The sequence below is a fragment of the Dysidea avara genome, chromosome 4, assembly GCF_963678975.1.
Source record: "Dysidea avara chromosome 4, odDysAvar1.4, whole genome shotgun sequence".
Lineage (NCBI taxonomy): Eukaryota > Metazoa > Porifera > Demospongiae > Dictyoceratida > Dysideidae > Dysidea > Dysidea avara.
The window spans coordinates 19,612,084-19,638,821 of record NC_089275.1 but is presented as its reverse complement, the minus strand read 5'-3'; the positions used below and the strand labels follow the sequence as shown (position 1 = coordinate 19,638,821).

Below are 26,738 nucleotides of genomic sequence, written 5' to 3'. Positions count from 1 at the left end.
CTTTTAAAATGTTTAAATTTTTTAATAGCTACTATATAGTAAGATCACTACTAATTTCTACCACACTATGTACTTCTCTCTACAAATAGTGAAAAATTGTACATCTAGCTCATCACTACCTAAAGTTCTGTGCCAAGAAGAAATTATGCAGTAATAAATCTCATAGTTTATTAACACAGAGCTTATCATAATTCAAATTTCCGATGTTTTGATTTAAAAAAAAACACTCATGAGCCAATTAAGATGAACATAGCTAGCAAACAATGATGATACCACACATGTGCACCTTGAGATATGTAGCTATGCCCAGATTGAGGATTGGTCCATGAAGTGTTGAGATGTCAAAATCTAATACATGATCATTTTTTTTATGTAATCACAATTCTTTGCACTGTCTATAGTAGTTACTCAGAACTGTATGCTGTAACTACATACAGCCAAGCAATAGTAATCGGTCTCAACCACCTTTGTTTATTGTTACAGGGAACTATGATACAACACAGCTGACAATAGAATAACACGAATTTACAAACAATCAATAACTAATGAATACAGTTACATACATAGGCGGCGGAAAGGGGGGGCTAGGGGGCTAAAGCCCCCCCTCAGAATGATATCACAACGAAATCATCTTTCTTGGAGTGGGGCTGAAAACCGTGATAAAGATCAAGATACTCTAATAGAGCAGTCACTCTATTATTATTTAATTTTGCTGTGAAAACTTCACAAACAGAAGAATATACACAGATATAATATAATAAATAATGTTAGCTATTGATTGCAAAATAATAGTTACGCAGCAGAGATTTGAATATGTCAGTGTTTTCCACTTCAAAGATGTAGCGAGGTAGTACGTTCCATTGCCTTGATGTTGATGGTATAAAGGAGTATTTGTAGGTGTCAGTGTTATAAAATGGTTCGATGAGTCTGAACATATGGCATGATCTGGTCTGTAGCTGGTACTGTGATGTCTGTAGATGAAACTCAGGTATGTATTCAGGTGGTAAATGAACATTTTGTTTAAGAATGTTGTATAGCATAGTTAAGGAGAGCTGTTCTCTTCGAGACTCTAGTGATTCCCACTTAAGTTCGTTAACCATCTGTGTTACACTAGCATGATAGGAGTATATACCTTTGACATATCGTGCAGCACGCCTCTGAACTTTTTCTAAAGCGATCTTGTCAGTTGTTAAATGAGGGTTCCAGACTGTAGTTGCATATTCAAGTTTAGGGCGTACTAGGCTAAGGTAGGCTCTCTCTCTAAGGTGAATAGATGATGTCCTCAAGTTACGCTTTAGCAGACCAAGCATCTGATTTGCTTTGGAGGTGATGGATTGGATATGTAGGTGCCACTTCAAATCACTCTGAATAATGATGCCTAAATATTTGTAATGTTCAACAGGTGAGAGGAGATGATTGTGTAGTCTGTAGGGAGTAATGATTTTATTTCTTCTAGGATGTAAAACAGTCATGGTAAAGCACTTTGATACATTTAGTCTCATCAGCCATCTCTGCTGCCATTCTTGTAACGCACATAAATCTTCTTGTAACCTCTCAGCATCTTCAGGGGTACGGATAGCCCTATATATTATACAGTCATCAGTGAAAAGTTTAATAGAACTATGTAAAATGGATTCCGGTAGATCATTGATATAGATGGAGAAAAGAGTAGGGCCAATGACTGTGCCTTGAGGGACACCAGACAGTACTGGGCATCTGGGAGATGAAATACCATCTAGCACAACACACTGCGTTCGATGATTCAAAAATGAGGAGATCCAGTTTTTCAAATTTCCTCTAATGCCATACCAGTCTAATTTGTACAGCAGACGTTGGTGTGGTACTGTGTCGAAAGCCTTTGCAAAGTCAGTGAAGATAATATCTGTCTGTATTTAATAAAGTAGTCAGTGTGTAGCGAGCTATGTAAGGATTTTTATGTAGTTTATCAGCTAGAAATGGTAGCTGGTGAGGTGGAAAGCTCTTGTCAGTTGGTTGTGACCTTTTTTTTTTTTGGTCTCACCTTACCAAACTATAGAAATAAGTCTGGGTTAGCCCAGCCCCCCCTCATATCAACTACTTCCTCCGCCGCTGGTTACATAACACTTTGTGATTTAATGGAAGAAAATATGGAGTCTATATAATGTAGGTTTTATTCTGACTTTATTATTAAAGATTAATTAGGCTATAGCTACAGACTAGTATTAACAAGCTATTATGTATGATATCAGCTGCAAGTCAGACATTTGCACTTTGCATCTTGGTCATTTAAAGATGGGCACAAGTCTGAACAAAACTGCAGCTGGGGTTACACTAGTCCATTTCCCACACTCAATTGCAAACATAAAATGACAAAAAGACCTGAGACTATATCTGACCAGGCCTGGACATGTGGGCACATGAAATTTGCCTACTTTTTCAATTCATGAGTTTTTATTATGGCCACAAAAACTTTCCCCTTATTGAGCATTTCATTTGCTTTATAATACCAATTACAGAATGCATATAGTTTCTTTGAGTATTGATGTGACCTGTCAAGTGATGGGATGTAGTTTGTGCCCACATGCCCTATTTTTGCAGGCCTGCAGCTGATCAGTGTTCACATATTGTGATAGCATTTCAACCTGATAATTATCCAGCAGTTGAGGAAATTGGAAATGACCTAAGACATTGAAGATCACAAAAATTCTTGTATTTCAAAAAGAATAAAACTGTTTTTGGTAAGTACAGGTCATGCATATACCCCGCTATGTAAAGTATCACATGACCATTATACAGACATTAATGTAATATACATAGCTAACCAATTGTATATGTAGGAAATGAAAATATGTGTGTGCATACAGTTTTAGCTTTGTAGTCTAAATTGCAATACTTGGTGACATTGGTATTTCTTTGGCTTTACTCCTCCTTTTACTGTTTGTGTTCTGCTACTTGTCCCTTCACAAAATCCTCCGTTCACTCAGCTCATCACAGCTCACCAGATCTCTCATCATCAGTACCTTGTACAGTAACACTATACTGACATCATCTGGATCATGTGATCCCCTTACCTATAACTGCCATTTCAGATATGTGTGGATGTTGGAGGAGAAGAGCCTCCAGTTCTGCTGGAGCTACTTGAAGACCTTTCACCTTGACAACTCCTTCAGTCTGTCAGTTGTGTAGAAGTAACCATTCTCATCATAGTAACCTGTGTCCTTTATAATAGCTAAATTTAAATGTATAAAAACTAACCAAAGTCACCAGTGTGGAGCCATCCATCTTTAATAGTGGTTTTGGTTGCTTCATGATTGTTAAGATATCCTTTTATTACCTGCAACAGAGGCATAGAACTGGCTTTATTTAATTGTATACACTTACCTGTGGATCTTGTACAACAAGTCCTCCAGGGCTGTTGGGATCAAGAGCATGCAGTTCAACATCCACTATCTTGCACACTAAAGGTACACCAATGGACTCTGGTTCAAACACTTCTTCTGGAGTTAAACGTGTCACACCCATTTCAGTCATACCATAAGCTTGCTGTAGGTACTCCACGTTTAATTTCTCTTTGACTGCTGCAACTAGTTTGCCTCCAAATGGAGCTGCACCATATGAAATGTGCTTCAAACTGGACAAGTCATAATTATTAATCATTTGGTGATTAGCTAAAAACAACATCAATGGAGGAACCATTTTAATAAATGTCACTTTATATTGGTATATTGTCTGTAGAAAATCTTTTGGGTTGAATTTTGGAGAAATAACTAACCTTGTCCCTGCATACAGGCCACACATCATGTTGAACAACACACCAGACACATGATAAAATGGAATTACACACAAAACATTCCACAAAGATAATAGTTACTGAGGAGACTCCTCTCTAGTTGAACAAGACAAGCCGTAATGACTCATCACTACCCCTTTAGGATATCCAGTAGTACCACTGGAGTATGGGATTATTGCAGTGTCTTTCTTTGGGTCCAGTTTTGTGTCACTTGGAAATCTTGATCCACTGTTGTTCACTAAACTCTGGTAGGATATCATATTCTTCCCTTCTCCCACACTTCCATCATCACCCAGTACTATCATCTTCTCTACACAACCTGCCTTACTGGCCGCTTCTTGTATTGTTGGTAACAAGGATGGTATGGTGGCTATGTACTTTGAGTTTTAGTTCTTAAACTGGTAGGCTAACTCTTCTGATCATGAGGTGTATAGTTTGGATTACAAGTACTCATGATCCCTCCCATGGCAACTGTAGAGAAGAATGTTGTACAGAATTCCACACTGTTGGGGGAAACTAGTGCTAACACATCTCCCTTCTGCATACTACTCCTCACTAGACCAGATGCCATATTAACCACTGACTCCTGTACTTCATTGTATGAGTACTCCCTTCCTGTAACACCATCTATTAGAGCAGTCTTCTTGCCATACTTGGAAAAGTGCTAGAACACGTGACTGTCCTGGGAATAGGAGCTATTTTGTATGGAGATCTTACCACATGACAATACTAGCACCTACAACCAATACTGTATCGAGTCCGAATCACAGCAACCCTAAGACAAGTCAAATATATAGCATTAATCTCACACACAATAGCAAAGCCTTTGGCTGTTGTATATACAATCATGCCTACCTAGAAACACTGGGACACCTGGAGTGCTGGGAGTCAGTATAGGCAAATCCTCCTGGATGCAGGACCAGTACACTGCAGGAGGCTGTACTGTAAAAGGTATAGGCACTTGAACTATCTTAACCTCATCCAATTTGTAAGACACAGAATATTGGCAATTGCTTCAGGTATCCATTAGTGGCAAAGGTGGGTGGGCTGCTTACCCAGTTAACACCAAATCCCCATTTATAGCTGTGTGTATACTACTGAAGCAATGTGAGTTTAAAAATTCTTGTCCAAGCAGTACCTCTGGGTGAAACTTGGAACCTTGTGATTATCAGGCCAGCACTCTACAACTTGGGATGTGACCTCTCTCACACATGTGAGCACACACAGCGTGCTTTGCTGTAAGGCAGGAATGTTTCATTTGTGACTTGATGAAAATTGATTATGTGAGCACAAACTACTCCTGAACAGGATACTTGAATGGAATATCTCCAATCTCCATAAGTTATATATAACAATAAACAGCTTAAAGGCCAAAAATGCATGGTAACACAGAATATATACTATTTTTAAAAAGTAGGCAAGCTCTTATTATCCCACATTCTCAGTTTTCATGTTTCCGATCATTGAATGTTGTTTATTGAACAAACAGTTATTGGAAGTGTTAGCAATTAGGTTGATATCAACACTGCCAGCAGAGACTACATCATTGCTTTAGATATACAGTAGACCCTCAGCTATCTGGCCTTTGTTTAGGCCACTACAATGAGATTACTTGTTTCTCATCAACCGCCCGCACCAAAATTTTCTTTTACCCATGCGCACTCATTATTGCACGAGATGGCAGCATGGCTTTTTTGAGTGTTGTGGTAGTGGGTTTATCACGTAGAAAAGCACTATTTCCATGAAAAACTGCAATCCCATTGAGATACAGACACCATTTACGAGTGTTTTTTTACTTCTGTGTTGATTAGAGAGCTTTCTGGAGCATCAACAACCACCAAGGCATCAACAGTGAGTGCTATACAGTGTACATTAGACCATACACTAGCATTGGTATCGTGACCTGCATGCCCTATGTGCAGGGCCATCATATCTAAGAGACATAGTAGCTTTAGTGTTGCTACTTCTGCCACAAGCTTACACAGCCCCTCCCCCTAATAAGACTGACCAGCCTACATGTGCTAAGACTGCTGCTGTCTGCTGCTGCATGGTACATGACTCCAAGACTGGTGGAACTTTCGCAAAGGACTTGAATGCTATGTTACTGAAGTTGAAGTTTATGTGCACTTGGAATTTTACCTTCAGTGTGCACCAGTGCTTGGTGTGCATCCTGCCAATAGCCTAAAAATAAAGGATTATTATACTGGTTTTGTACAAATATGCTATGGTTTGTGCAATAATGAGATAATGAGATAACCCGCCCGCCCGCATGTGTTACTCTATGAGAAGTTGATGAGAAACAAGTTATCTCATTGTAGTGGCCTTACCTAAAAGTGTGGAAATGACTGTTCTTTTATAGTATTTTGAGTACAGGTGTATGTTCTGTTAGAATATTTCAACAAAGCTTTGTACACAAATGTATGGGCTACAGTTATCTAAACAATCCACTTATTTTAATTTGTATACCAAGACCTGAGATCTAAGGGTGTATACCTATATGTCATATGTCATACATACATGCTAAAATTCACTTTGATGTATACCGTATACAGTAAAGTTTAAATGGGGGAGGGGGAAAGGAATTGACAATTTACATTGTAGTTCATCAACAAAATTCCCTCTAAATATTTTACATTAAGGGTATTCTCTTATACACTGCAAGTATAAGGAAAATTAGTTTGATTAGGGATCATAGAAAAATTAGGGACCCACGACTGAAATAGAGATTAAATGTCCACTAGTATATCTGCAGGTGAGGCAACCTCCCTTGTTTCCCTACTTTTTCTATGATCCCTAATCAAAAACTTAAAATTCCTATTTTTCCTTTTATTTGTCTACTTGCTGTTTAATAACATTATTACGACTGGTGAATCCACACATACCACATCAAAAGAAAGGGGATAGTTAACACTTTCATATGAACACATGCCCCAACTATCAATTACTGACTCGAAGGTGAAGTGGCCATGCATTACGCTTCGCTTTCAGCTATTTTCAGTCCATTACACAGAACTACAACGATAAACAGTATGACTGGAAGTGTCTCATGCAATCAACCCAGTCACCATGAAAAATATATATGCGACCGAACTTGGCAAAACCAGGCTTCCACACACATGCATCCAATTTTATGACTTTGAGAGATCATAACTCTATGTAGGATATGTCATCAGCTTCAAATTTTCACATGTCATTTTGTAATGTTATGGAAGCAATGTGTGAAAATTTCAGGTCAATAGCATGCAGGCAGGTCATGTTACAATTGGTTAAAGTCAAAGAATTGGATGTGTATAGAAGCATGGTTTTGTCAAATTCAGTCACATATGGACAATTTGTGCACCTCAAGTATCAATTACTGACTTGAAAGTAAAGTTGCTTCACTTTCATCTATTTTCAGCCATTACACAGTGTTACAAACAAATAGCAGTATTAGAGCATCTCTGCAATCAAACCAGTTACCACGGAAACACAGACCATTCCCATTTACAAAAGTAAGGAAGCCATGCATCTCGCTACACTTCAGACTGTCAGTAAAAAGAAATGGGACACAAAGGAGGACAAAGGTAAGTCCATGATGTGTGCATTGTATGTACTGCAGTATGCCAAAAGGCATATCTTGGGACGAAGCAACATTGAACAGTGACAAAATTAAGCCTGTAGTCTAAGCCATTATCAAGTTACACTTGCCTGAAAGCATCAGGCATGCAGGCAGGCAATTAGTCAGTAGAAAATTCTATCAATTAATATACAATTTCATAATAATCTATTGGGGTTATACTGAAGGCACTTTTGGGCTTGGTTATACCTAACCAATACTGTCAAGGTATATACCAGGATAGTATTGTGAAGCTGGTTTGTGGGTGATATTTTTGGCCAGCTCAGGAAAATCTAAACCTCCATGATCCATGTACAATATACAATACTATACTGTACTGTACTGTATGTCAAAATGTTACTCGGCAAAATGCTTGATTGTTTGATTAATTTTATCAAAATCATCAAATATTAAAGAATGTGATTGTATACAAGTCATATATTAAAACATGCGATTTCTGTGAATATCGTAAATTTCAGAACAACTGTAATGGTTAGCTGCTTAGTATGTCCCACTGGACACCGGCTATCATATAATCCCTGAAAATAGAGGAAGTGAAAATGACATTTTACTAAAACACATTTGTTTATATAAAGCAGCAGATATCATGGGATCCCTCTAGGTTAAAAGTGAGATAGCAAGACTGATTAGAATACTTCTTGGCTCCAAAGCAATGACAGCTGGCTACATTCTAGACAGATGAAAGAAAGGAATTATCACTGTGTGGGTGCTGAATCAATGGTGTGCCTTGTAATAATTTATATAAATGCTATGTACTAATAGCTGTTAGGTACACTGTTAAAAAGAACGTGTGCCCACCACACAAAATCTTGTGTGAAACACTTGCAACTTATTTCACACATTTCCTTGTGTGCTTAGCACACAAAATTTGCGTGGTGGGACCACATATTTTTGTGTACCCCGTACATGACTTTTGTGTGTCTAGCACATGACAGCCATGTGATGCATACATGATTTAGGTGTTTCCCCCACACTAGCTTTGTGTTATTTACCATAATATAATACCTTAAAGCAATAAAAAAAATACAATAAAAGGTACAACTTGTGATGTATGTATTTGGTCTGTTTTGTAGGCACCAGAATCAGGTGGGTAGGAGTAACATGGGCGGCTAGTCACAGACACCCCTCTACCATCTTGAGTGAGGAAGTATGTGGTCCCAACTGCCATCTAGAGAAGCTCCTTCTGTCAGCACCAAGCTTGACTTTATTTTACACTGCATAAAAAAATGTAGCAATAATGAACATATCTTGAGTACACAATGTTCATACCTCAAACACCGCAAATATCAGTTCATCTTTGGGCATGGCATCACACACACACACACACACACACCAGATCTTGCTCTGTTAAATGTACTTAAGTCACAATGGACACAAAAATAAGAATCTTATTACCTCAGTCAAGGACTCCGAGTCTATAAAGTGGTTCATCTCAAACCTGCATTAATATCAATTTGGTAATACTTTGTATAGGAATAGCACTGGCGTACCTGTTTCGGCTGTATAACTGTACAGTTGAATTTGGTCCGGCATTATTTTCTTCCTGCATCAATGAAGTTACATGACTACAACAGCAGTAGGTTGGTGACTCACCAATGGAGCGGACAAACCGCATCGTCAATGTAATTTGGTTACATCAGTGGAATATCAGTGATGGGGCGGGGCGTATGGTGGTAAACTCTTCAGGAATGCATGGAACATTGCCACCTAAAAAAACACGTGAGTAGCTACAAACAATTTAAATTTTAATGGAAAACCAACTTTATAACAGCTTGAGTACTAGCTATACAAAAAGAACTGTCGTTTGCTTCTTCCAAGCTGCAGCCTGTATGAAGTCTGCATTATCCAGAACACGGCAATTCCACAATTTTAGAAACAGCTACACTGACGTTACGGCTGAGTACCAGGTTTGCCACAAGTGCAAAACTTACACGCTGGAACTGTGTGGTTTACAAAAACAGTAATTCTTGGCAACAAATTTCCACGTCAGCTCAGTACAGCGAGACTGAGCAGCAGAGCTAGGCTGGGTCAGTTCCGACGCCGCAGTACGGTCACTTCAGTACGGCATAGCACTTCCAGTCGTTAACAACAGCTGAGGTCCAACTAAGGCGACTATTCATTAGTGAAGAAAAACAACGCAAACTCTAGCTGTCGGAGCCCGTCAAGTAACCAAGGAAACTAAAGTTCCCGGTAATTTTACACAAAAAAGTGCGGTTAGCGTGTAATAAATATTAAATTTCGGTACCACTCCAAAATCAGCCTTGTAGTATGTTGCTGTGATTAAAGACTTCGAAAGGTGAGTGATTACATCAGCATCAAACCTGTTTTTATACTCTCGATTTTCAGTACGGTGAGTGTCCGAGAACAGGACTCGAGATATGTGATCGAGACTGTCTGAGCAGTGAGATGCCAGCTGAGACATCGATTTTTTTGTTCGGTTCAAGGAAAACTGTATAACAGGTTCGTCTAATAAGTAGTGTTTGCTTGTAAGCGGTAGTTGGCGTACATGTGACAAGAGCACGTCCATTGAACACACGTGATACGTACCTGCCTTGATGCAACTAATTTCTGTCACACATAGTGGACTATTTCTCGAGGGGTCCGTAACGCAGTACTTAGATTTGAGAAATCTTAAGAAAGATTCAAGATTTTGACTAAGATTTGAAAAGATTTTACAAGATTTTAAGATTTCAGTTAAGATTTGAAATACTTTTAAATACTATGTTGTAGTGCTGTGGAGCCGTGTTCTGTGCCTGGTATGAGTCAAGGTACGAGTCTACTGAAGAGGCTACTGTTTAGCTATTGCAATACTGCATACTACCTGCAATAGAGCTTAGTATATGTGGCTAATTTGCCTAGGTAAATTGGCGGCTTTGCCCGTTGACATGTAGCAAGTTAGCCTATAGCTAATGGAACTGTGTCTATACAGTTACCTCACATAGTAAGTAATCATGACTAAGAGCTAGTTCTCCTTGTAGTGATCTCAGTAGTGATGAGAAAATGCCTAGATCTTGAGTTGTACATACTTCATTTGTACTGAGCAACCAAGATAGTGACATAGCAAACTACTTCAGTGCTGGTCACCGTAGCTAAAGCATTCAATCAAATCAAATAGCCCTGCATGCACACATAAGCTCAGTAAATCTCACACTAGAGTTGGCAAAGCTTAATTAATAATTATACTATTATTAACTACTACTTTGCCCTAGCTTTTCATGCCGCACATGTATAGCTGTATTATAATACTGTATGCATCAAATAATATGTCTAAAATCATCATGTTTTGCCATGTCCATGCAAGTTGTGTACATTTTAGCTAAATCATTATTTAGACATCTCTTGCAACTGCTGACAGTTTGACTGCATAATTGTCTCGATAATTGTGTACATGCAGGAACTTCAGCATATCAATGGTGTAGTTGACTTCAGCAAATGTGGAATAATATGATATCAAAGATACCACACAATTAGATTTTACACATAGATTCCACACTTATATATAATATAACTTATAGTGCAACTGTCTACCTGAGTTAGCAAAGTGATATGGACATTGACCCATTGAGATATAAATTATTAGCTAGCATGCTTGTTAAAGTTTGTGCGTGTATTGTAAATTGTATGTATATACATACGTGCATAAACTCAGCTAAGCGAAGGTATCAGATACGTTCATGCATTTCAAGGTATCATGGTATCAGATGCGTTCAGTGCAAGTATATCAACTTCCAAACTGGTAGTGGATAGTTCCTGAGGTTGCTGCTCCATCTCCTGTTATCTTTCACTAAACAATAATAGATGAGATAGTAATTTAATCTGCTCGAATCTGTTCAGCTAAGAGTGTGATATCATTTGGACACATTATATTACTTGCTGGCATGGTAGAGTTAAGCTTACACATTACATAGTGCATGTTGCTACATAGCTAATTATAATTGGACTAAGCTTTCATACCTGAGCTTAATGTTGTGGGATGCTGGTACAAGATACCAGTGCAGGAATATTCAAAAGCATGCAAATTCTTTGTAACCAAAACCTTAAGATTTCAGAGACTCCAGCTAGCCGTGTTGTGACTTGATTCACAGCCAGCATACAATCAAGACATGTGCCTATGGTTATGGAACCATAGCAGGGATTATTAGTCTTCTCTGTATTCTTCTTGCCAGCATGTCTCTGACTCCCTATGCTGACAAAGGCTTTCAGTAGCCTTCACAGCTGAGGTCCCATATGAGTGGGATAACAAATTAAACTACATAGCAAATATCCCTACTTGTATCACTAAAAGCAGGGGTCCCACATGTGTAGCTAAACTTTTCATTTGCTGCATGAATGTTGGCTAGTCTACAAGGTCTATACTATATCTAGAACATAGGCGGCGGAAAGGAGGGGGGGGGCTTAGCCCCCCCTCAGAATGATATCACACCAAAATTATCTTTCTTGGAGTGGGGCTGAACACCGTGATAAAGATCGAGATACTCTAATAGAGCAGTCACTCTAATAAAGTAGTCAGTGTGTAGCGAGCTATGAAAGGATTTTTATGTAGTTTATCAGCTAGAAATGGTAGCTGGTGAGGTGAAATGCTCTTGTCAGTTGGTTGCGACCTTTTTTTTTTTTTTTTTTTGGTCTCACCTTACCAAACTATAGAAATAAGTCTGGGTCAGCCCAGCCCCCCCTCATATCAACGCTAATTAATGACATAAGATAAAACAGTACATAATAAACAAAAACAAATTATAATAAACAAAAACAAATTATCTTACATATGGGCCTCAGCGACCTGCACTGCAATCGGTGCCTCAGCAATGGGACAGCGCAAACTGGACCTGGCACCGCGAATGCACATAATTGCAGACCTCAACAAAGAGAAGCTCAATTTGCATCTCAGCCATCCCATCACTATTCCGTAGGAAAGACTGTGCTTTGCACTCAAAAGGTTGGCCAATCTCTTATAAAACTGAGTAGCAGCATCAGTTTTATCAACTCATATCAACTACTTCCTCCTATCAACTACTTCCTCCGCCGCCGCTACTTCCTACTCCCTCATATCAACTACTTCCTCCGCCGCTGATCTAGAATATAGAGATTGAGATGTGTTGATTATAATTACTGCATGATGATTTTCAAGAATGTGAATATTGACGAGACGTGCTATAGATTTAGCTAAAGAGCTCACTAAAGAGATGTAGCTGTTAGCTATTGGAGTTTTATCTTGGCTATTATGTCAGGAGCAATATGAATCCGTAATGCACCATGCTCACTCTTTTCACAGGTGTGAATTCAGTATGTAGACTCACCTAACAAAGATCCGAGTCTGGATCACTAACTAGCTTGTCCCAACGAGTTCGTCAAGTAGCTAAAGGCGTTGCGAAGAAGATACAACCTCGGGAACAACTGCCTATATCTCTGGCAATATACGTAGACTGCAAGAACCCAATAATCGCACAGTATACTTGGACGAACAGGCCTAGGTGCAAGACAGCCGCAAGAATACGTGTTAACAAGCAAGAGCTTGAGTAAAATATCCAAACGCTTACTGAAATTTACTAACAAGAAGATTAAGATTTGATTGTGGTAGTCTCAGATTCAAAGATTTCAGCGAGATTTTAAAGATTGTAAAAGATTGTCACGAAGATTAGGAAGATTTTAAAGATTCCATGGATTTTGCAGATTTCACAGAGATTCAGAGATTTGAGAAGATTCTTGTAGATTGCATGGGGATTCCAAGAGATTTGAATCTCGGATAAGTTAGATTTAAAGCGTGGCGGACCCCTCGCTATTTCTTGAGAATGGCTTGGTAGGCAGCAGCAAAAAATTAAGCCTTGGCTGATTGCTCATGAGGGGTCTTGGCATGCAGTAGCTAGTTGCTTCTTCCTATAGCAAGAGTTTGTAATAAACTAGTGTTTTTAAGACTTGTTATTTTCAGTAAAAATGCAGTAGAGATCCAAGCTATAAAAAGTACTGAAACAAGAGATGAGTGATGGTATTACAGCGTAGCTCTATAAGAAAATCCTTATATTGGCTTTCTCCCCAAGCTACAGTGTATACTGCAATACCATCATTCATCAACACGTGTGACTGTTCTATTAGGGTGTGTGCTGTATTAGAGTGTTTCATGTCAGTTTCTAGCCTACCAAGGGGTGTGGTCATTATAGTACAGCCAGACCAATAAGTGGTATGGAATCTATGTTTGAGTAAATAGATTGTTAAGATGTATAGTGTATGCTGCCGACTTGTATGAGTCAACCTACTGTGAAGTTACAGGTATCCGGGTGTCCAGTACCTCTACAGTAGCGCAAGCACTTTAAATAATGTTGTGGTGTCTAAATATGCTGCTCAAGGAAAGTGTTGATACAGAAAATTAATGCCTTGAGTCAATGTGGTTTCATTGCATGAAGAAGATGAAGAATGGCCTGATTGAAGATAAAAGGAAGACAGGCTGCACGCTCGTCAGAATCCCAAAAGGCACATCCTAGCTGGTGAGTTTAGCTTTGTTGTTGTGGCATAAAATGGTGGCCATGCGCTGCTTCGTTTGGCCTCTAGCCTTGTGACTGCAGGCTGTGAAACTAAAATTTAAGTATTGGTGATTTTTTTATAAAATAATTATATCCGGCCACCCATAAGTGTTTTGTTGTTTGTAATGCTGCATTTGATGTCAGATGGACTAAACTTTACTACTGTGTCACACAAATAATACGCATGATTGAGCTTGTTAACTGCCGACTAGTCACCGGTCAGTGTTGGTCAACAATCAAAAATACAAGCACAATTTAATATGCGTGATTTTAAACTCTCACCATTTCATGTGCTTCACATTTTCCTTTCACTGCTGGGTATCTTCTCAACAACTTACTAAAGTCCTGATCAATTGTGCACAAGAACAGGTACAGTACTATTGTATAAATGTATGCTTAATCATACAGTTATATGGTAGTACTGTATGGTAGGGATTTGGATTTTCTTCCCCTTTCAAAATCATCCAAAAGCAGCCTCTTTTTACTTCAAAACAGCTTGGCAGTATTAGTTACCAAGCCCAATGATGCCCTGATGATGGACAATGCTACAGGCTTCATTTCTTCACTGTTTGACATCGCTTCATCATGAGATGAGCATGCTGCAACTACAGTGCTTGCATTGTGGACCTATATCTTTGTCCTTCTTTGTGTCCTAATGTTTTCTCCACAATTGTGTACATGTTGATTCATGCATATGGTACAGTGAAACCTGTCTAAAGCGGTCACCTTCAGGCCAGAAATATTTGGCCTTTATAGATCCTCCATAAAGCAGCCATAGGCCATAAACTGAGGTTTGGCCTTTAAACAAAGGTTCCAGGGACTTATAAACTCACGTTTAGTTACATAAAAATGCATTTAGTTATACTCCAGTACACCGCCTACTTACACAGCAGACAAATAACTAGCAGAAAAGAGCCTGAAGCTACTCTGAGTTTGGAGACAGCAATTGAGCTGATTATGATTCCTAGCTACAAAGTCTGTGAAGTAAAAACAGGGACTTCCTTAAAGACGGTGAACTGTTAATGTTAACTAAACAATTACAAATCCAGGAATCAAGATCGTGAGGTGAGCTTTAATTAGAATCACACGAAGAAGCAAAGCCATGGAGTGGCCACAAGCTTTTCTATACTGTGAGTTTATAACTTTTCCATATTACATGCAGAAGTATGAAGTAGTGCAGCTAGTTTATACTCACAGTAATGGCTATAGCTGGCTGCTTTGTGCGAGGTCTTTTGTATAGCGAGGTGCTGTTTGGGACTGCTAAAGCTGGCCGTTATACGTGTTATAGAGGTGACCGTTTAATGCAAACTATTTCTGTACAAACTGATTGGGAATTGGTCGGGACCGTAGTCACGTGGCTGTTATGTTGAGGTGACCGCCCAACTCAGGTGACCGTTAAGGGAGGTTCCACTGTAACTCATGAGTGGATGCATATGGCTATCACAGGAATCATGCGTAGTTTCTGAAGTGACTGGATTGATTGCAGAAGTGCTTCTCGTACTGTTCTTCATTTGTAATGCTGTGTAATGGGTAGAATGTTCATTCTTGAAAACAAAGCGGAATCACTTCTCAGTGGTTGGGGTGCAGTTTCTCTGTAGTGAATGAATAGGTTTCAGAGGCGCTTCTCTTACTACAGCTATTCTAGTAGACATTTCCTACTCCAATCATGGCTAACTCTGTATATGACTTAAGTAAGAATCGAATGTACACTAGCATAGCTGCACCTCCCTTGTTAGCTTTATAATTATATACTTACTGCTACATGTACTGTTTCTTGTCCTTAGGCTTAATTTGCTGTCTAAGTTCCTAATATCTGTGATTATAGATTCAGATTACAAGTTTTGTAACATTAAGTTTTGTGCAAAATATAGGCAATAAGAATTTTAATTGTGCATAGGGCCTTGCTTGATGGTGGTGCTGCAGTGATATCCTTAATTGCTGGCAAGCGTGTTCTAAAGAAGAAATGAAGTAGATCAGAGTTGTGGGAGTAGTTTATTATTGACAGCTTCATTAGAACAGTGACTGTTCAGCTTATTCTGACGTTTGGTAATCAGATAATTCACACCTCAAAAGATAACTACCGTATTGCCTCAAATAGTGGCCAGTCTCAAATAGTAACCTGGTCTCAAATAATGGTCTGGGTAGTTGTCTACATGTTTATTTCACTGAAGTAGCTTTTCACCCAAGCCACTGGGTCTGGGTGAAAGTTGCTAGAAAGAAATCAACGCCCGGGCCACTATTCAAGACAATACGGTATTTTTATATTATCTGTATACAATTCTTACTACTATTTAATGATCAGGAAGCACTATTACAGTGCTATACTATAGTGACTGGTAATACAGTTGAAGGCTTGAAACCAGACCAAGATTTTAGCCCAATTATCTTTTCCTCTCACATAACCAATCAACAGTAGTCATTTCCTCTCACATAACCAATCAACAGTAGCTATCTTTTGAGGTGTCTAGGTTTTATTATATATACAACTTCATTTTAATTAAACCGCAATCTGATCCACATTACTATTTTGTGTATGTCCGTGTGCATGTGAGACTCATTTTTTGCTGGTAAGATCAAGTGAGAATCAACATACTCTAATACAACAGACACTTTGAGGTGAAGTTGTAACTATGCTCTTAGAATGGGCAATTAGCAAGCTAAGCAAAGGAGCATAATAGGTGAGAATAATAGAATTGTTGGAAAGAAAAATAGGGGGAAGAAGCAAGATAGACTCATCCAACAGCTTATGAGATGCCTCATAAACTCCTGATTCATCCATGCTCGGGTGTTTACAATAGCCAAACATATAAGTGATGTGTAAAATACACATCTTATGTCAATAATAGTGGTAATTGTTGCCTATGTGTCTTCTGTGTGAAAACATACTTCACCAATGTACTATGCAAAGTTGCAGAACCAAAGTTACCGAACACATCGTCTAGTTAAAAGGTGAAATATTTGTGAACATGCAGTGTATGCAACTATTAATAAATATGACACACACTACACATGTGCAGGGTATTCCCTAAAGAGCAGTAGAGTGGTGCTGCACCACTCTACCTTGTTTTGATGTGGTAAAAGGAATGTATATAATTAATAAATGACTGATGTTGGTAGTAAATTGACAATTTTACTACTCTACTTTGCTGGGAAAAAGTCTGCATGTGCATATAATACACACCCACACTTGAAAACTACAGTGGAACCTGTCATAGTTGCCACCTGTATAGAAAGGCCACCTCTCCAAAAAAGCCAGCTTCAAATTCCCAATACTAACACACTAATCCACTTGTCTAAAGCAACCTATTAAGACCAAAATATTTTGTCTCAAAGATGACTGGTCCGCTGTAACCATAATATACATGTGGTCATGTCTACCCAGTGAAACAATGGGCTATCAGGTGCTACAAGTCAGTGTGGGCAAATTCTGGGAACAGGACTTTTATTAGTGCTGAAGGTCTGTAGGACACTTGGTCCAAAAGATATTAAATCCTTCTATACGTACCATGTCTCGTGTGGTCACCTGAGGTCCCACCTCATCAGATAGAGTACACGCACAAATAGGCACAACACATACAGTACATGCAATACAGACCTACATTGCAGACAACAGATGCACACAGAGACATATACAGAACGATACACACACTACACATCCAATGCTATAAACTAACTCAGTGCTTAAAAAATATATTAATCTGAAAGATTTTCCATCCGCTAAACTATGTTGTTGCTCACTATACTGACCAAATTTCAGTAAACACCCTTTTCCAATCTTAAGTTATGAGTCATCAAAGTTGGTTGCATGGAAGACCACTTCTCAATATGTGACTGTTCTATTAGAGTATCTCAATCTTTACTGCTAGGCTAACTGTAATTCCCACATGAGAAATGCATATGTTGACCTTGGTTAAATCTTTGCCTCAAGGTGATCAACTATAGTAGGCTCCTGTATATGGCACACATGCGAGATTAAGACCAAGCTCCACCAGGAAATCAATATAACAGCATCCTTCAACACATCCATGCATAGATGACTTCTCGAATACTGTATCATGTACTGCAATACAGAATGTTGACAAACTATAATTTTGTCAAAAAATGTTTAGAAAATTTTGCATGGTATACACATTACACAGAATACAGAACATTAAATGAACCTTACTTCAGTACGATATTGATGACCTAAATCTTTACAAATTCAATTACATCACCATACACAAACTTTAATGTTTTGTTCTATTTGAGTGTTCTTTGAGTGAATGGACACTTGTTCTATGAGAGCTTTTCTGACCTGTTTTCTTTCTAAGGTCGCACGATTGGAATCTGTAGGAATAATATGGTGCACATTAACATCATTACAAACATGTGACCGGATCTGCAAAAACCCAACACAATAGCGCATTTTTCAAATACCTGTTTATTAAATATTTATAATCTACTTAGCCAAGTATACCTTCTGGCAAAGTTTCAGCCTCGTATACCAATAACTTTCAGAGTTACAGCCCTACAAAGTAGCAACAACAGAAAATCGATTTGTACAGTAAACATAGGGAAATAAATTACAGGTGCTAGTTTACTAAAACGGTTGTAACTTACGAACGAATTGACGTACTGGGCTGAAATTTTCACCATCGTGTTTGCCATGGATAGGGGAATCATGTACTGGGTAAGTTTGTCCTTCTATCACCCTTCTTCACTGCATACAAAGGAAAAATTTGTGAAGAGAAATCGATCACGTATGATCGCTTCGACGTGATGTAAACAAACTCTCATAACTTGCATATCCTTGGGTCTACTGGAGTGAAACAAAGATTTTCCAACTCCTCTTGAGTAGGCGAATAAGAAGATATCCAGGTTTTTATTGTTACTCCCTTCCTTCACTAAGAAAGAGGCATTCAAAAAATTTACGGAATTTTTTCAATAATACACAAAGAGTTCATAATATATATACTGATGAGAGTATCCTACTCTCATATACCCGGTAGAAGGGCATATCATGAAGTCATGATGTAACACTTCTGAGTTTGCCTGTTTTTCTTTGTATAATTAATGATGTCATTAGTTGAACATGGTATTGATTGAATGCGTGCCTAACAACGTCTCTAGCAACCAAATTAATCTAAGCATTTCTCACCGAACTACAATCGTTCCTTCATGGGTTAAGACCGCTTTGTAGGCGTTTCTTGCTAGGCCATTCGCGAATACAGCTATCCTGAGCGTCACGAGTGTGAAATGGTGCTAACGATCCTTGTACTTTTATGGCTGCTTGTACGTCACAAACCGCAACATCTTGTCATCACGTCATAACTTCACGATACGCCCTTCTACAGGGGTATATGAGAGTAGGATACTCTCCTCAGTATATATATTATGAACTTGTGATTTCACCCATTGTTTTCAATTCTTTATACTACTGTAAATTTAGGCTTGCGCTATTGTGTCGGGTTTTTGCAGATCCGGTCACATATATACATGCACTCAAGAAGTATTGCTAGTTACCTGTTCATGATTTCTTCTGAAACTGTAACATGAAGGATCTCATATGAGTTTCCTGTAAATTTACACATCTTAAATTACGATTTAAAGATTGTGCAAACAAGAGATCATTATGAAAAGAAATACCCTTAGTAATTTAAATTATGAGCTGATGCAAAAAGATTAGCCTGGCAAATAAATGTACATATTCAGTTGGGATGTACATTAAACCATACACTAGATTCTAGTATGTGGGAGTGTTGAAGTGATGCACTGGTTATAACTGAGACAGAGTGGCTGCAACTGTGTGATTAGTAAAGTAATCTTTTTACCCAGTAGCGAAGCCACACAAAATAATTGGTGACAACAATCACAATTGGTATTATCAAATAGCTAAATACAGGGGTCCCTCCTGAGTCCATTATCGGCCATTGATTGACTGAAAATAAAACAGTAGAAATGAATGTTGTATTAGAATATTTTGTCTAAGGTGTGCATTGTATTAGGGCAGGTAAACAAATGGGGCTTCATTTACCCAAACCTTTCGATTATTTGAATGCACTCAGGGTCCAACGAGTTTGGAAAATAGAGGAACCAGATTTTGACAAGATTTGATTTGACAAGTTGACAAAGGTGAACACTGTGTGCCATTCACATACATGACCCCCCAAACACACACAAATTATTCCTACACCCGTTTGATGCACTGAACAACCAAGCTGAACTTTAAGCCACAAAAATAACTCACAAGTGGCATGTGCCATTTTGGGTTTCATGAAATTTCTGCCCTTTGTGTCTTGTCTCGCCATTAAAGACTCCAACCTTACCAACCATCTTCTATGGCTGCACTGATAACCATTGGTTCTCCTACAGAAAACAAAGCACAGTAACCACACCTCCAACGACTATAATGTACCACCAGAGGATCACTCAAAAAGATGAACAACTTGAGATGTGAAGATTGGATATACAGGCTGTGTGTATGTACATTATACATGTATCTATGCTGTACATAACAGTGTATAACTGCATTGAAGCAAGAGTACATAATAATAGAAGAGGGAGGAGAGTGTCTAACTCTCAATATAATTCATACAAACACACTGCGCTCAAACCCTCCTGCTCAAACCCTCCTACTTCAATCCATAAAACTTCTAGTAATAAATCAATACCTTTAAGTGAACAGAAGACTGTTGATATTTCCTAAGTGAAGCAGTAGAAGTACTACAACCTCCTTCATAGAGCAAGCCATTTGTCACCTTTGGTGGCTATGGTTGATTGCGCAAGGTCTGAGCACAGTGAGTTTGGTGAATTAACTGGAGTTAGCAGTGTTGGGCAAGTTACTTTGTAAAAGTAACTAGTTACATATTACATATTACTTGCAACTGAACTATTTAGTTACAGTTACATATTACCCATAAAATAAAGTAACTGTAATAATATTACATATTATATTACTTTGTGTCCACAGCCTTAAGCTGTCACGTACTGAAACTACCACCTTATCACGTGACATGATTGTGTTGTTGGACAATGTGCAAATCTTGGTTATAAGTAAGAAGCGGGTGAATAAGCTTCATTCAGTAGGCCTCGTTACTTCGTTGTAGCTAGGCGTTACTCAGAGGATAACTAACAAGATTGGTAACTTCGTTACTTGTAGTAATAATATTACGTAATATTAGGCTCGTTACAGTAACTATATTACTTAGGTAACGCGTTACATTCGTAAGTAAAGTAACTTGAGATATATTACCTGTTTTTATAGCGTATTTCGTTATATTACTTTGTTACCACAAAAGTAGTAATATTATGTAACGCGTTACTCCCAACACTGGGAGTTAGACACTCTCCTCCCTACTCTATTATTATGTACTCTTGATTGAAGGGATCCAAGCAATAACAGATGGCAAACAGAGATACGAATGACAGTTCTATAACATGGCTCTGGAAAATCCTTACTTTTACACTGAACAGATTTTGATAACATGCCAAAACATGCTAGTTAATATTTATAAGCATGCTAGAAATTGTTCACTCAGATGTTCTATTTAATGCCCACCACACAGCATATTGTGTTTAAAACCATCGAGTTCAGTAGAGCTGAGCAATAGTTGTGTCTATCGATCATTGTGATAGCGAATAACAATATTATTATTGTGATAATGGTAGTATATAATTGTACTATCGTGATAATTATATTACACACGTCTGTGCTAAGTCAAAAACATGGATAGTACCATATAGCTGGAAAGTTTAGCAAATTTGGAAAGTGAATGATGTTTCGCCAAACTAAAATCTGCCAAATCGTTTGTCAATAAAAATCTGTATTAGCTCAACAAATTCACCAAACTTTGTTCTCGCCAAAATCCTATCTCGGCAAATTCGCCAAAGTTTCCTCCCTCCAAAGTTTCCGGCTATATGGTATTAAAGTTGAAAAAACTGTAAAAGTCCCCACCACAAAAATTACAACTGTAGTACATAATTGTTTTTACTAATGGAGTGTAAGAAAAGCAGATATGTGGAGCGTAACGGGATTATTTATGAGTGTCTGTAACTGGTAGTGATATTGTAATACTACTATTGTGATGATAGTGATAGTTGTACTAATGCTCAGCTTTAATTAATTGTGATGCAGAAGTACTTCTATATCATTCTAAAAGGTAAAGTACTAATCCTTTAGTAACAGTGAGGCTGGTTTTCTGAAGCGACTATATAATTCTACCAGTGATTTACCCGCTATACATGTTAGTAGCTGTGAATTACATTTAACAGTTCTCTATTTTGCTTCAAAAGGACCTGAATACCCTTGGCACTCTCTTGGCAGATGAGATTTAACTGTACTGCATGTCCTTAGATATACTAGATCCAAACACCCTATTAATGTCAATTACTACCTCTATAGAACGATCTTGAGGACAACTAACCAGCATAAGTATAGAGCTCAATAATTCTCTATCATGGTCAGACCACATTACCAACACTGCCAACAAAGCTATGAACTTTCTCAAACATCACCATACCCACACCACACACACAATTGTTCATAAACCGATTTCAAAGCATCAGCATTAGTGCTCTGCGATATACCGGTAATACTGTTTATCATACTGTCTATTGTGATAAATTATCATAACCAATTGTCATACCGTGACAGCCTTTGATAACCAATATATCAAAATACCAGTATATTAAGGTTATGGGTTAGGCTCTTAATAATAGGTTATTATTTTTCGATGCGCGATGATGATGCAATAGTGCTAATACGAATTGAAGGAATCATACTGAAAGATATAGTGCTGCTATAAAGTTATTAGGTAATAAGTACATAACATACTTGTGCCATGGTGAGTTATTCCACTTAAAAAAGATTTATACTCAATACTTTTGCCCTAAACCATTGTGAAACCTGAAGCCGTAGCTTTGCTGCGTAGTGCACACAAGGTCGTATCTAGCCATCATCGTACATTTTTTATACTTCAGCAGCAATTAGGACCTGTGTAGCAGTGATGTAGTATACACTACCTTTAGCTGTGGTAATTACACGGTTAACCATGTGATTCCAAAAACTTTCAAGATTCCAAATAACGCGCGTGTCTGTTCAATCACATAAATTTGCGTAAGGTTTAAAGTCGCTACCATCGAGGCTACCATAAAGAAGATATAGTTTCATAAGTACAGGAACTAAAACTGGTATGGAGTGTCGCAAAGGAGTCACTGGGCCTCCGGAATGTACGTGCATAAAGTGTACAACCCAGCACATACATCGAAACATACCTCTCACAGCGATTGCTCCACTTTAGGACTGGCCAAGAATCATCCCTCCAATTCACACCACCTTGTGTGTACCAGCCACACGCTAGACTGGGTACCGCACACGGACTCGTGTGGCAGCCACACAAAATTGAATCGCGTGACCGTCACACTGGCACGTGTGAGCAGGTGGGCGTGTGGCTACCACACGATATGCGTGTGTCAGGCACAACCCATTTTTAACAGTGTACACATCCATGATAGCAGTGGAATAGACACCTTGGGACCATGATAAGGTTCTCTCTTTAGACAGGCTTCCTGATATCAAGGGCTTATACACTGATAAGACCTTAGGGACAATGTCCTGATTATCATGGTCCCATGTTTTAGGGTGCCCTTTTAAGAGATTCCATCATGATAGATCTATTAATTGAGTAACTGATCTATTAGACTACATTGTCCATAATTATTACTCTCTGGTTCCTCCTGAATTGAAAGTAAAGCTGTAACCTGGAGCTTAATAGGTGCAGTTTTACAGTTTTAATGTAGTGCAGTTTATGAAAGTCAAAACAATATATACAAAGGAAGGGTATGATTAAGTCTCAAACTGTATATTTCACCAGTAACAGATAGTACTTGTGGGTTCCCAACAGTTTCAGCTTACAATCAAGTATATGTACAAATTTTTGAGGTATGATATTTTCACGGATTAATTAATTTTGGGATTTTTGCCTTCTTATTTTCAAGGATCACTCATTTTTTCCCTGAGGTTATCTATTAGAAAGCATAGAGCTAATCTTGACAATTGTTAATTTTTGAGGATGAAGAATTTACGGACAGCCAAGCAACCGCGAAATTCATCACTTGAAAATTATGTCCCTTGAAACTTTGTACATAAACAGTAGCTAGCATAATGCAGAATAGTATACTAACCAGATGCAGTGCAATTAGCTACATAATACTATAGCATCTAACAGTATAGCATGCCAACACCTACACAACCTACAGCTGACAGAGTCAACTTGTGATAATGGCGATAAAGTCATACTTCAGAGATATTACTGGAAGGTGGTTATTAACTGTAGCAATAACAGTAGATTATGGTCAAGTCCGGTAAGGCATTGATATGAGCTGAAAACAAAGTGTGAAATATAATAAACACTGTATTAGCAGTACCAGTTACAATACTTATAGTAGCAAGGATCTCAAATGAAGAAATAAGCCATGGTCATCTTACACAGAATGTTGTAAACGGATAGACTTGAGTCAAAACATAGCTTATACATGATGCTCAAAAATTTGCTTAGCTCTATCAGGGAATAATAAAGCACTCAATACTATGCTCCAGTGTTGACTTGTTTTATTAGTGTACAGTATATCAATCCTTCCTGACTTTTTTATTAAGTTGGGTGGCTGCTTTATTAGAGTATCTTAATCGCTTTCTGTAAAGAATAATATTACATCTATTAGCTTTCTGTTTAGAAAAGTGTGCCTATTGTGCTGGCATAAGGCTTAATAATTTTGCTATTATGCAAATTATGCCTGCATAGTTAATTAGCACAAGCCTACAATAGAAGAAGCATTTCAACTCAAATATCAAGTGTCATAATAAAACTGAAAATAGCCACTATAACATGGAGTTAGTTTTGGAAATTAATTTTTTTCTGGATCAGTACATAATAGGTCAATTTCTGAGTCTGCATGGTATGGCAGGGTGTTTGGCACAATTGGTGAGATAAGAGTACAGAAGTTAGAATGGGTTGTCTTTTTCCTTAGAGCTATATATAAATTATTTATGGATGTTCTACTAGAGTAGTTTACGTTACCATTAGATTAGAGTGTTTCAATAAGTCATAATTACTATAAATTTGAACCAACTCTCTTAATAGAGCTTAACCTTTGCCCTCACTTTATTGTGCCTGTGATACTCTTGCAATGACTGTATTATTAGAGTTATGGTACCTTGTACCCTGTAAACAAAGCCACAGCTCCTCTTCACACAGTTTGTATAGTACCCATGTAAACATGGTAAGAGATAGCTGGGAGGGGTTAATTTATTGTGCACTATCATCATCTACATGTATATCTCAAAATAGATAAGAACCCAGTAATCAATTTGTCTTGCCTTCCTTCTAATCATTTCTATAGAGGGAAACATTATTGGCAGGATGGTGAAAAGCCAGCTCAATTGCATTTGGTGAAATTTCCACTTCAAGTTCAACTTTCAGCTATAAATAATGATTACACAATTGGTGTTTGGCAAATTTGTCACAATTCGCCAAAGCTTCCTACATCAAGGGAAAAAGTGAACTCTTTTATTTAGCCAGTCACCTAGTTACTATATTTCTGTTGTTCATATACATGTGATTCATATTTAGATGTGTATGAGTGAGTGAATTTAAAGCAAAGGCAACTTTGAGATGACTGCTTAATTAGAGTATATTTTAACCTTCAGACAGGGACGCTTATAATCTCTAATCAATAAGCGTGAATGTTTGTTGTCAATATAATTATAATGAAAATGCTCTCACTATGAACACATTGTGGTATAATTAACACATACAGTATTATGAGGGTTGTCACTGGTATGTACAAAGTGCACATCAAGAAGTTCACTACAAAGACAGACATCATTAATTTTGCTACATCATTGCAGCACATAAATTTTACAACTAACCTACACAGCTAATTCAAAACATGTTGATTCATTTGTAGCACTGTAACATAGTGACGATTATTGGGTGTCACTGGTGATATTTTTGCACTTCTAAATGATTTTATCACCTAAATCTGTAACACCATAGTCGCAACTACTAATTGGACATGATTTACAATGCACAGTCCAACTACTGATCAGACATGATGAAGCAATTAACCCAATAGAAACTGAATGCACACACTCTCTCTTATATCACAGAATTGTCAACTTTGACGGAGGAATTATTAATTATTAGGATGCCATTAGAGCTTTAATTTTCCCGGCAAATCTGGTACAGAATATATTATGGGTGTGAGTTACTACATCTTTTCTTACATAGCTATGCCTATGGGCCTATAAAATGTATGGGAAATTTTGCTACACTGGAACCCCTAAATATTCTGTGATTTGGGAATCTAGTAGCTATCATTGCAATTGCACCTAGAAAACTACCTAGCAAACACAAAATAGGCAATGTGCAATGACTGAATCATAGATAATCTATGACTGAATCAAGTAAGAAAAATGCCGGTAGATAGCTATATGCCTGATCCAGCTGGAGATTTTGTCGTGAGCACAAAGTAATAGGAAATGTCTGCAAAAAGTGAAAGGGGTCTCAAGAGAGGTAACTAGAAACACAAGTTATCAATTATCAATTATCAATTGTAGAAGCAAACTTGTGGTCGAAAGTACACACCCACCTCATCGCACAAGCTGTGCCTAAAGTCCGACTGGTAGCTGCGGCCTGTTAAATAAATAACCTGGCCAGGAGTATCGATAGCTGATACGCTTCAAGTATAGATTGCGTGGGTCTTAGGTGTCTACAATACACAAAGAAATTCAGTGATCCTCCGTAAACCAACATTTCCCGGACATTGTACAAAATAATTATTTCAAAGTCTCGTGATCAATCTA

The 26,738-nt window shown here is 38.0% G+C and overlaps 1 protein-coding gene, 3 long non-coding RNA genes and 1 pseudogene across 8 annotated transcripts in view; 2 read left to right on the top strand and 3 right to left on the bottom strand.

Annotated features, from left to right (window-relative positions):
• Positions 1-2,897: 2,897 nt before the first annotated feature.
• On the bottom strand, positions 2,898-5,221 carry LOC136253642 (probable 4-coumarate--CoA ligase 1; annotated as a pseudogene).
• The window catches only part of LOC136254104 (tubulin beta chain-like), a 35,544-nt gene continuing 12,553 nt past the window's right edge, over positions 3,748-26,738 (top strand). Inside the window, exon 1 of the mRNA XM_066046760.1 lies at positions 3,748-3,753. The gene's annotated coding sequence lies outside the window, so the exon portion shown is untranslated. The remainder of the gene's footprint in view (positions 3,754-26,738) is intronic.
• On the bottom strand, positions 8,350-10,048 carry LOC136254101 (uncharacterized). 4 transcript variants are annotated; one of them, XR_010700299.1, is made up of 6 exons: positions 9,317-9,906; positions 8,979-9,269; positions 8,876-8,928; positions 8,781-8,823; positions 8,655-8,729; positions 8,350-8,599 (listed from the first exon to the last, which is right to left on the bottom strand). It is a non-coding gene; the product is annotated as an uncharacterized lncRNA (long non-coding RNA). The 4 variants fall into 4 exon arrangements; XR_010700300.1 differs by lacking the exon at positions 9,317-9,906 and adding an exon at positions 9,933-10,048 and having other exon boundaries at positions 8,351-8,599; positions 8,979-9,092; XR_010700298.1 differs by having other exon boundaries at positions 8,351-8,599; positions 8,979-9,092; positions 9,147-9,902.
• On the top strand, positions 9,582-25,558 carry LOC136254102 (uncharacterized). 2 transcript variants are annotated; one of them, XR_010700303.1, is made up of 3 exons: positions 9,582-9,681; positions 9,732-9,845; positions 25,274-25,558. It is a non-coding gene; the product is annotated as an uncharacterized lncRNA (long non-coding RNA). The 2 variants fall into 2 exon arrangements; XR_010700302.1 differs by lacking the exon at positions 25,274-25,558 and adding an exon at positions 15,795-16,455.
• Positions 17,984-23,309, bottom strand: LOC136254100 (uncharacterized). The gene is made up of 4 exons (XR_010700296.1): positions 23,150-23,309; positions 20,124-20,242; positions 19,400-19,451; positions 17,984-18,223 (listed from the first exon to the last, which is right to left on the bottom strand). It is a non-coding gene; the product is annotated as an uncharacterized lncRNA (long non-coding RNA).